Consider the following 12,096-nt stretch of genomic DNA (forward strand, 5'->3'; position numbering starts at 1 on the left):
TGAGCTATGGTCATTTAAGTACTCTGGGTTACTATATGCAATGTGCTTTTGAATTTAAATACTCATTTTAAAAAGTAGATTATAGGGCTGGAAGGTGCTGTTACAGTTTGTTTAATCAGGATGCAAGACACATACACTTACTGTCGTGGGAAAAATTCTTGTGTCTGCACAAAAAAATGTTTCTGAATGAAGTGAATAGATCACATTGAATCTGTCTGTGTGTTGTAAAAATACTCAAGGCAGCACATTTTATTAAATCATCTCTAAGAGATTTTTAACTTAAAAGAAGGCTATGATAATGGGCATCAAAAAAGAGAGTCTTTAACCACTAGAGCTTTTCAGCTTTTCTTTCTTCAGGCATTTCTGAAGCTTATTTGCTGAAAATCTATTCAAGATCAATTGCTGGGTGTTATCCTTTACAATTGCCTGTATGTAAAAGACTAGTAATGAAATTTCACAGTCTGTTATAAATTAATATAAGATTGTAAAGAGATCAGAAATGGGTATTTTTGTGATGAATTTTAAGATTTTTATCATCTGAGTTGAAAATCCACCAACTTTTATTCCTACTTGTGGGATATTCACAAACTGTTGAAAAGTAGAAACCTACAAAAAGATGAAGACAGGCAACAATTTTGAACTGTAAATATTTAATAGGGATGTGATTATGAATCTTTGCCAAAAAAAAAAAATCACTTAAAAGTACATTGCATGGTGTGTAGATGCATGTGTGTATGTGTGTGTAAGAGAGAAAGATGTGGAGATACATGGATAGAGAAAAGCGTATTAGGAGGAAGTGTACGGAAGTACGTTGTATGTATGTATAATGAAGTACGTTCAAAGGAACAGATGGATATTTGCCACTGGAAGAAATATGCTTCATCATAGGAGTCTATAACGTCTGCTTGGTACTTTGGTTGTCTTTAAGTATGTAATTAGAGCTTCAAATATACTTTGGCTGGCAGCCATCCCTCCAGACAGGAACAAGATGTCTTTCATAGTAGCTTTAATTTTTAATCTTTGCTAATGCCAGAGGCTCTTCTCTATCCCTGTTTTTTTAGAAGTAGCTTACTGGGTTATGGATTTTGACCAAAGGTATCTAGTGCCACCCTGTGGACTCTCTAAATCTTAGCAGTTTGAATGTGGTTGGTACACTACTTTGGGAGCAGGATCTTTGGCTAAAAACCATCTAGTGGAGGAGAAGAGTTGTTAATCCATAAATAATGTAAGGGCAGACATCATGTTAGGAAATAACAAGGGCTGTATTCTTTTTATAACTTTAGGTGCTAAAGTATGCAGAATGGGAAAAATGGTGGATTGGGAATCAGAATGCATATATGTGTGTATGTATGATTTTTGTGATTTTAAAAAATGTCTATTTTGCTTTAAAAGAACCCATTATCCATGCATATTTGGATAGGTAAACAACAAATACGGAAACTAAATAGAAATAATGATCAATGAGAGCCTCAAATTGGAAGGAAAGGACTAGAAAAATGTCTTATCAAAGGAGATTGTTAAAATTATAAAAATTACATATAGGGGCAAATGTTACAATATATGTGGAAATGATGCTGACAATATAAAAACTAAACTACAAAATGCAAAATACAAAAACTTTTCCCAAGCATAATTTATTTTGGGGAAAATATGATGTTTTCTGCTTCAATAAGCTGGCAGTACAGAAGTAGACATTTTTAAAGTCTCGTTAAATACTTCAAACATTTAGAAAAAGTGCATTCTAGGATAATCGGTGCCAATTCTGTCACCTGTGTCCCCCCGGGCATGTCACTTGACTCCTCAGTTACTCAGAATTGGGGTATTAGGTGTGATTTCCAGTTATTTATTTTTAGTCCTCTTAGTAGCATGGAGAACTTAGAGAATTGATCTTTAAAAATCGGTTGAGGTTTTTGAATAGATAAGGCCAGTATTCACCCATGAACTCATGCTGCCATGTTTTCCTCTCACGAGGCAATGGCAGTTACCAGTTTTTTAGGTATTTTCCAGAGATCTCCTATGCAATATGAATGGTGGCCTTCCATACACATTTTCATTTTTCTGGTGACCAGTGTGCCTTGGCAATCATTCTTTACCAGCACATGTGGATCTTACTCTTTTTGACTACATGGTATTCCCTCATATGATTTCCAAGATGTCTTTTACTGGTTCTTCTTTGACCCTCGATTTTTTAAATTAAAAACTTTAAAAAAAGTTGTGGTAAAATGTACATAATATAAAATTTATCATTTTTAACCATTTTCAAGTCTGCCTTTCAGTGACATTGAGTACATGTCACACTGTCTTACATTGTCACCACCAACTGTTTCCAGAACTTTTTTCATCTTCTCACACCAAAGCTCCATAACCCGTTAAACAATAACACCCATTTCTCCCTCTCTCCAGCCCCATGGCAACCACCATTTTACTCTCTTTCTCTATGACTTTGACTACTCTAGGTAGCTCATACAAGTTGAATCATACACTCTTTGTCCTTTTGTGACTGGTTTATTTTATTTTAGCATATTTTCAAGGTTCATGTGGTGGTGTATGTTAACATTTTCTTCCTTTTTAGGCTGAGTGATATTCCAGTATATGTACTTGCCACATTTTGTTTATTCACCTGTTGATGGCTTTTTGGACTGCTTCGCCTTTAGGCTATGGTGAATAATGTTGCTCTGAACCAGGGTATACATTAATTAAAAACTTTTAAAAATTAGAAATTATTTCACAGATGCAAAGTAGAGAAGACAATGAAATAGACATACAGGCACTCATCATCAAGCTCCCCAGCACCATCAAATCCTAACATTTTGCTATATTCTGTTATTTTTAGGAGAATAAAACATAGCTTCAGTTGAAGCCTACTGTGCACCTCTCCCCAGTTCTGACCTTTGTCCCTCCCAGATAAACCACAATCTTGAATCTGGTATTTATTATTCTCATGTATATTATGTTAATACCATATCTATCCATAAAGAATACAGTGTTGTTGTTTATGCTTTCAAAATTAATGTAAATGGCATCATAATGTGCAAATACCTTTGTATTTTCCATTTTTTCTCAACATTCTGAGATTTATCTATGATGATACATGTAGCCATAGTTTATCCATTTTAAGTGCTCTATAGTGTTCCATTGTCCATATATACTGTAATTAATTCATCCTGTTGATGGACCTTTAGGTGGCTTTCAGTATTACTTTATTACAAACAATACTGCATTGAATGCTTTTTTTTTTTTTAAGCTTATTTATTTTGAGAGAGAGAGAGAACACAAGCAGAGGAGGGGCAGAGTGTGAGGGAGACAGAGAATCCCAAGCAGGCCCTGCGGTGTCAGCAAGGAGTCCAATGCAGGGCTCGAACCCATGAACCATGAACCGCAAGATCATGACCTGCCTGAACCAAAATCAAGAGTAAGATGTTTAACTGACTGAGCCACCCAGGCGCCCCTACAGTGAATGCTTTTTACATATCTTTACAGGCCTATGTGTGAAAGACTCACAAACCACATCCTTGCTACATCACCTAAGAGCTCATTAGAAATGCACCATCCCAGGGGCACCTGGTGGCTGAGTGGGTTAAGTGTCCGACTTTGGCTCAGGTCAGGATCTCGTACTGTGCATTTTCTTAATGTTTATTTATTTTTGAAAGAGCGACAGAGAGAGGGTGCAAGCAGGGGAGGGCAGAAAGAGAGGGAGACACAGAATCTGTAGCAGGTTCCAGGCTCTGAGCTGTCAGCACAGAGCCTACCATGGGGCTCAAACCCACGAACTGGAGATCATGACCTGAGCCGAAGTCGGACCATTAAGCCACTGAGCCACCCAGGTGTGCCTAATAATGGAATTTCTAATCCAGCAAATATCAAAACACTTGAGCAAATGCTTTGTCCTATTTTAAGTGCAATTAGCTTTTCGTCGACAGAGTTTAATTTACTTAACAAATATTTGTAAGGCACTAACTGTATATCAGATAATCTCTTAAAAAGCACTCCATTAATATTATTTCTCTTAATATTGTTGGAAAATTTACTTTCCACTTAAGAAAACCTTGAGATTTTGACTGGGATAGTGCAGTTTATCAAAAAGCCAGAACATGTGAGTAAGGAGGAAGAATGCACCACAGGGCGGTGAACCCCCCTGCTTTGTGCCCAGACAGACCCTGCAGCACTCCTTGCTCAATATCCAGCCTGGGGTGCTTCCAGAAGGAAACAGCCCTCCACCAACCGTGGTCAGGGTGTGCACACGGCAACAAATTCCTCAAGGAAGAGAACGCAGGACTTTGTCCATTGAGTGATGTGAGCTTTTCTGTCCAACAGTACATCGTTGTGGTCAAAACTGGGAAAATTCCTGGGGAGTCTTGGGGCTAATTATTCATCTATCCAGTCCCTCTGCATTTTTGTGAATAAGTTGCAGGACAGAGCACTTTAATCGCAACTGGATTGGCTACTTCAAAGTGTATTTACGCGACCTGAAAGAACCTTCTCAGAGATAGGAAATTCTTTATTTCCATTACTTAAATTCATGTTCAATCACATAAGTAGACCTACACACATTTTCACTATCTAATATTCAACACTTTTGAAAAGGGGAAATATTCCTTCAACTCCTCATTTCCCCAATCCTACTTTTTCCTTCCTAGAGGTAACTGGTATTATTAGCACAATGCTTATCCTTCCAAACCTTTTTCTATGTATTTCTAAATATGTTGTCTTATAATTTATGGAGAAGAATTTCTATGCCCTCTACTTGAGTATTTATTTAACCTCATACAGAAATGCCAGCCAATATGAACAGAAATCCAAATTTTTATGTTAAGTCCCTTGACCTTGGTCTCTTGGAAATTCTAATTTTTCTAAAACACGTTGGGGCCAAACAAAACATATCTGCAATACAAATTCAGTGCTAGGCTGCTGGTTTGTGGCCTCTGCTTTAAGAAGGCTTTGATTTAATTCTATAATAGAATCGACATTTTTGGCACTGAGGAACCAGTGAAAGTTTTTAGGCAAAATTGTGTGATGGCAAGATTTTATTTGGATATATGCCCCTTCCTCACATGCTTGCCTTTTGTTCTTTGGCCCATTAGTCCATGAGTTCCAAAGCAGCAGCCGCCTGCAATAGGGCAGTTAGGAGGGAAAATACAGGTCTCTCCTGAAATCTAGCACGGGCCATAGTTTTCCTAACTGGTAGTGACTTTGTAAAGTCCTTGAGCCCAGAGGTGAAATCCTGTTTTGCTTGCCAGCTACCAAGTGATAAAACGGTGATCACATGCAAAGAAATATGAAGCTGCTCATTCCCTTTCTTCCGTCCACTAAGAGAGACTTGGCAGGAGGGTATGTTGATGAAACACACAGTGGCATTAGGCAACAGCCATTCTGGCAGCACTCATCTGCAGAACACGATGAATGTAATGTTTCTAAGGCCCCTGCTGGAAACACAGACCCGTTGGCGGGATGTTATCCTGTCAGCAATCAGAGAATTCCTTCGGAACAAAATTCATCAACGCTCCTGCAGAGGCGGAAGAAGGGAACAGAGGAAGAACAGCCTCACCATGAAAATCCCCAGGCTGCTGATGGGGTGAGCCTTTGGCACCGGAGGAAAGGGAGTTGGGAAGCAAGAGTAGAGGCACATCTCACACCCCCAGGAAAGACTTTGGCTTTACAGTTTTGTCCATCTAAAACAGGATGTATCCTTTAAAATATAATTCTGACCCAGCAATGAACTCCAACTTTGGTTATTTGTTTTAATTCTCTAGAGTATGATTTTAAGCTGTTTCCTGGAGGAATAAATGCACAGCTCGTATAACACATGGGTTAAATAAGACACACAACATCTCTTCTGAGGGCTGAGAGCCAGGCAGAAGTCACTCATCTCTGTGATACAGGTGTGAAAGGGTTAATGCCCTATGGGCAGCTTTTGAGTAAGGATCAAGAGCCAGTTGATAAGTGCATCACACTTTTATGTCTCAGGTGAGTAATCCTGAAGTGTGTTCTACATAGTAATTCTATATAGTTCCTCCAGAGTCCCCGGTGGAAAAGAGTCTCTGTTTTCCTCAGCAATATTGGCTTTCTCGCCTTGTTCCACTCTTTGTGATTCCTCACACTCAGTCCTTGGGAACGCCTCCTGAAATACTCCCTGTACTTAGGCCCCTGTCACAGCCTCTGTGAGAGGTGAGACCAAGTGAGAGCTGAGGTGAGAGCTCAGGCCAAGACCTCCTCCATTCCTGATTTTCCTAACCAGCTTACTTGACTCATTCATTTCCCCTTCCTGGTCTGTAGGCTTTTGAGGTTGTGACTCTGCCTTAGAGACACCTTGAGGAACTCATCCACTTGTTCGACACCAAGAGCACCCTGAACAACTCCTTAAGCACCCCATGCATGTCAAGGCTCTTAGCTAGAGCTGTTTCCTTTGCTTGAGACCCCACCCTAGCTGCCCTCCCACCCCCCACTAATCTCTTGGTACCTTCCTTTTCATGAAGCAAATTCTTACTTGGTCTTCAAGGCCAGCTTCAGTTTAGCTTCTCTGTGGACCCTTCCGTAACTCCTCTGCACACAAACAGCTTTAAAGGCTAAGGAGAGGGAGCTAGAGATTTGCACACAGGGGAAGAAGACACGGGGACAGCTCTTGTTGGAGATGAGGAGAATGGCATCAGGGGTACAGGGGCAGTGGCTTACCTCCAAAGAAGAAGGATTCTTCATTCTCTGAGATTGGAATAATGATAGCAAACACTGATGTATACTTACTCTGTGCCAGCCTCTGTTCTGAATGCTTTCAAAATATTTGGTAAATGGTAGCCTTTCTTCCTCACAATAACTTTCGGAGATATGAGTTATTATTGCTCCCTTTTTCCAGATTAGAAAATGGAGGTACAGTTGAGTAACTGCTCCAAATCACACAACTGGTGGATAGTCAGGTAGTTTGGTTTCAGAATTCATGCTTGGCCACTATCTTATTACTTCTTAAGGGAAGCTAATGTAGAAAATAGACACATAGGGAAAAGAAAGCTGAGACAGTTTATGTCTGTTGGCCTAAAATTTCTCAGTGAAACAGGAGACAAGGGCAGCTAATATGACTGTAGAAGGCAGGGATCCTATTTGAATTTCACTAGGGAGAAAAAAAAAAGCAGGAAGAGGAAATTGGTCTTGGTCGTATTTTGCAAAAGCTCCTGAACTGTCAGTAATACTGTGCCTGCCTCTTGCCTCTTAGCACATTGCCAAGTATTTGGCAACCAAACTGGTTTTCCCAAATGGCATCATTCCTCTTTTGTTGGTTTCCCCTGTGACACTTCCAGAAACCACAGTACTCGAGGCTCTGGTATGTTTTGGAAATGATAGTTATAGGAATGCACCTCAGACTGTCCAGAAGCCTCAGTCCGGGAGGAGCATACGTCTGGAAAAAGGACCTTTGCTTTTCCCAACATTGCTGTAAAATACCTAGGAAGGATTTGGGGGTGTTGTGCAGGCAGGCATAGGCTGGGTGGTTTCCAGAACAGATAGGCATCAGATCTCCATGAGAATGGAAAAGGAGTCTCATCCTTAGCAAATTCTTATCCCCAAGAGGGTGGTTGGTCCACAGCAGGGCGTCTCCCTGTGAGATGTGGAGGCCTGGGAAGTTTTGCTTCTGTTTGTGTTATTGCCTGCTTTATATGACCATCTTCGAAGTTTGCATGTCCTCTGCCATTAAAGAAACCTAATATCCTTGGTGTCTGTGGGAATCTTTCCATCATCTCATAACCACCCTTTGGGGACGCACACTGATTTACCACAACACAGGCAGGAATATAGCTGTGTGCGGCCATGGTAGAATAGTGTGCCTGATTCAGGGATGTAATACTTAAACTTACTACATTTAATCAATTTAATCTGGAGTCTAAGCCAAAGTAAACAAACCAACATGTGGATGCATATGTGGGTAAAGTAATGGAAAAGAAAATGTGGGAAGGGGAAATTGCATTTCCCATTTCCCCACTGTGGCTAGCTTTTCCATATTTAGTTTTGTAAAAAAACTTGTCTGTCATAGTATTCTGTTATCCTTGCCTTATTGAGAAAGCTAAAAGCCCTTCAGCTGTGGCAATTACCTTTCACTCATGTGATGGTAACAAAAGATAAGACAAAAGTGAAGAATAAAAGGCAACATTCTGTGTCATCTTCGATTTCTTTCATCAATGTTCTATAGCTTTCAGAGTGCAAGTGTTCCACCTCTTTGGTTAAGTTTATTCCTAGGTATTTTATTATTTTTTGGTGCAGTTATAAAATGGGATAGTTTTCTTAATTTTTCTTTCTGCTGCTTCATCATTAGTGTATAGAAATGCAACCAATTTCCGCGCGTTGATTTTGTATCCTGTGAACTTACTGAATTTGTTTATCAGTTCTAGTAGTTTTTTGGGGGAGTTTTCAGGTTTTCTCTATAAAGTATCATGTCATCTGCAAATAGGGAAAGTTTTACTTCTTCATTACCAATTTTGATGCCTTTTATTTCTTTTTGTTGTCTCTTTGCCATGGCTAGGAGTTTGAGTACTATGTTGTATAAAAGTTATGAGAGTGGACATCCTTACCTTATTCCTGATCTTCGGGGAAAAGCTCTCAGTTTTTCCCCATTGAGTATGATGTTCACTGTGGGTTTTTTCATGTAAGGTGTTTATTATGTTGAGGCATGTTCCCTCTAAACCTACTTTGTTCAGAGTTTGCATCATGAATGGATGTGGTAGTGTGTCAAATGCTTTTCCTGCATCTATTGAAATGATCATATGGTTTTTATGTTAAGGAGTGTACTTGTCATGATGAGCACCAGGTGATGTATGGAGTTGTTGAATCACTATATTGTATGCCTGAAACTAATATTACGTTGTATGTTAACTAACTGGAATTAAAATAAAAACTTTAAAAAATCGGGGCACCTGGGTGGCTCAGTCAGTTAAGCGTCCCATTTTGGCTCGGGTCATGTTCTCATGGCACAGGAGTTTCAGTCCCATGTCGGGCTCTGTGCTGACAGCTCAGAGCCTGGAGCCTGCTTGGAATTCTGTGTCTCCCCTCTCTCTGCCCCACCCCCACTCGCACTTTGTGTCTCCCTCTCTCAAAAATAAATAAACATTAAAAAACATTAAAAAACTTAAAAAAATGGACAAACCTCTAGCAAAATTGACAAAAATAAAAAAGAGAAGACACAAATTACCAATGTCAAGAATACAATGGGTATATCACTACAGACTCTACAGCCAACAAAAGGATAGTAAGGGAATACAATGCATGACCCTACACACATAGCAAACATTGACAACTTAGACAAACAGAACCGTATCTTCAAAAAACACAAACCTGTACAACTCACCCAAAGTATGGATATAGTGTCAGTCTACTCATTTTAATAATCCCAGTAATGGGTTAATTGAAGCATTAGTGCAATGCCTTCTTTTCTTTAAAAAAAACTTTTTTTTTAATGTTCATTTATTTTTGACAGAGAGAGAAACAGAGCATGAGCGGGGGAGCGGCCGGGAGAGAGGGAGACACAGAATCTGAAGCAGGCTCCAGGCTCTGAGTTGTCAGCACAGAGCCTCACGCGGCGCTCAAACTCACAGACTGCAGAATCATGACCTGAGCCGAAGTCCGACGCTCAACCAACTGAGCCACCCAGGCACCCCTATGCAATGCCTTCTTTTCATTTTCTTATCTTTTCAAACAAAATGTAAACATTCCCTCTAAACCCGCTCTGGCCTCCCTCCATCAGGTTCATCTTAAGTACTTGCTCAAAATTGAAATCTTGGACTCAAGTCCTGGTTTACTTAATCCGTATCACTGAGGGTGGGGCTAAAGAACCAGCAGCCTGGGTTCTACTGTGCCTCAAAGTTTGATAACTACAGCCTCCATCCCAAGAAGCCTCTAAGGCCAAAGAGCTGTCTGGTTGTTTTTAGAATGTTGCCTTTCTAATTTTTTTTTTTAACCTCCTTTTTTTTTCTTTAAAAAAATTTTTTTTCTCGAGTTAGTTAACACATAGTGTAGTCTTGGCTTTAGGAGTGGAACCCATGATTCATCACTTACATATGATACCCAGTGCTCATCCCAACAAATGCCCTCCTGCATGCCCATCACCCATTTTCCTCATCCCCATCAACCCTCAGTTTGTGTTCTGTATTTAAGAGTCTCTTGTGTTGCCTTTTTAAAAATTAAGTTTTTAATTTCAGTTCCACTACAGTTAACACAGTGTTACATTAGTTTCAGGTGTACGATGTAGCAGTTCCATACATCACCTGGTGCTCATCAAGGTGCGCTTCTTAATCTCCTTCACCTAGTTCACCCAACCTCTCTCCCCTCCCCTTGGTAACCATCAGTTTGTTCTCTATAGTTAAGAGACTGTTTCTTGGTTTCTCTCTCCCTCTTTCCTTTTGCTCATCTATTTTGTTTCTTAATTCCACATAGGAGTGAAATCATATGGTATTTGTCTTTCTCTGACTGACTTATTTTGCTTAGCATTATACTCTGTATACTCTCTAGCTCCACCCACGTTGTTGCTAATAGCAAGATTCCATGGCTGAATAACATTCCATTGTAAATATATACCACATCTTTATCCATTCATCTATCCATGGACATTTGTACTGCTTCCATAATTTGGCTATTGTAAATAATGCTGCTATAAACATAGTGGTGCATATATCTTTTCAAGTTAGTGTTTTTGTATTCTTTGGGTAAATACCAAGTAGTGCAATTGGTGGGCCGAAGGGTAGTTCTATTTTTAACCTTCTGAAGAACCTGCGTACTGTTTTCCACAGTGGTTGTACCGGTTTGCGTTCCCACCAACAGCGCAAAAGGACTCCTTTTTCTCCACATCCTTGCCAACAGAGGTTTGTCAATTTTATTGATCTTTTCAGAGAACTAGTTCTGTCTTTTACTGATTTTTCTTTATTGTTTTTCTGTTTTCAGTTTTACTGATTTCCTCTCATGAAGATGAGAGGATTATTTCCTTCCTTAGGCTTGCTTTCTTTTTCTTTCTTTCTTTCTTTCTTTCTTTCTTTCTTTCTTTCTTTCTTTCCTTCTTTCTTCCTAGTTTATTTACTTAGAGAGAGAGAGCAAGCAGGGGAAGGGCACAGAGAGAGGGAGGCAGAGAGAGAATCCCAAGCAAGCTCTGCACTGTCAGCACAGAACCTAATGTGGGGCTTGAACTCACAAACTGAGATCATGACCTGAGCCAAAACCAAGACTCAGACACTTAACTGACTGAGCCACCCAGGCATCCCTTTCTTTGGGTTTATTTTGCTATTCTTTTTCTAGATTGTTAACGTGGGATCTTAGATTATCAATCTGAAATTTTCCCTTGTTTCCAATATCTGCAGTTAGTACCATAAACCTCACTCTCAGTACAGACTTACTGGTGTCTCACACATTGTGATATGTTGTGTTTTCACTTTTGTTCAGTTTAATATATATATTTTTATTTCACTTGAAACTTCCTCTTTGACTCATGGATTATTCTAGTGAAGAGTGTGTAAACTTCCCAAGGGTTTGGATATTTTCCTATTATTTTTCTGTTGTTGATTTCTAGTTTGATCATACTCTGTCTGACTTCAATTTTTAAAAATTTATTGAGTTTTATTTTATGGCCTAGAATATGGTCTATCTTGGTATATGTTCTGTGGTAATGTGAAAAGAATGTGTATACTGTTGTTGAGTGGAATATTTTATAAATGTTGATTTAGATCATGTTGATCGATGTGTTTTTGCGTTCCAAGTCCTTGCTGATTTTCTCTCTACTTGTCCTAGTAATTTGTTGAGAGAAGAGTGTTGAGGTCACCATCTGTAATTGTGGATTTGGCTATTTCTCCTTTCAGTCCAATAAGTTTTTGCATCACACATTTTACAGCTTTATTGTTTGGTATATCTATTTAAGGACAGCTATATCTTCTTGATGGATTGTTTTTATATATAATGCCTCTCTTTATCTTTATATAATGCCTCTCTTTGTCTCTATTGATTTTCTTTGCTCCAAAGTTTTCTTTATCTGATATGCATATAACCACTACTGCTTTTTTTTTGATGAATGTTTTCATGGTATACTTTCTTCCATTCTTTTACTTTCAACATGCTTATATTGCTATATTTAAAGTGAGT

This window comes from Acinonyx jubatus, chromosome C2, assembly GCF_027475565.1.
Source record: "Acinonyx jubatus isolate Ajub_Pintada_27869175 chromosome C2, VMU_Ajub_asm_v1.0, whole genome shotgun sequence".
NCBI classification, from domain to species: Eukaryota; Metazoa; Chordata; class Mammalia; order Carnivora; family Felidae; genus Acinonyx; species Acinonyx jubatus.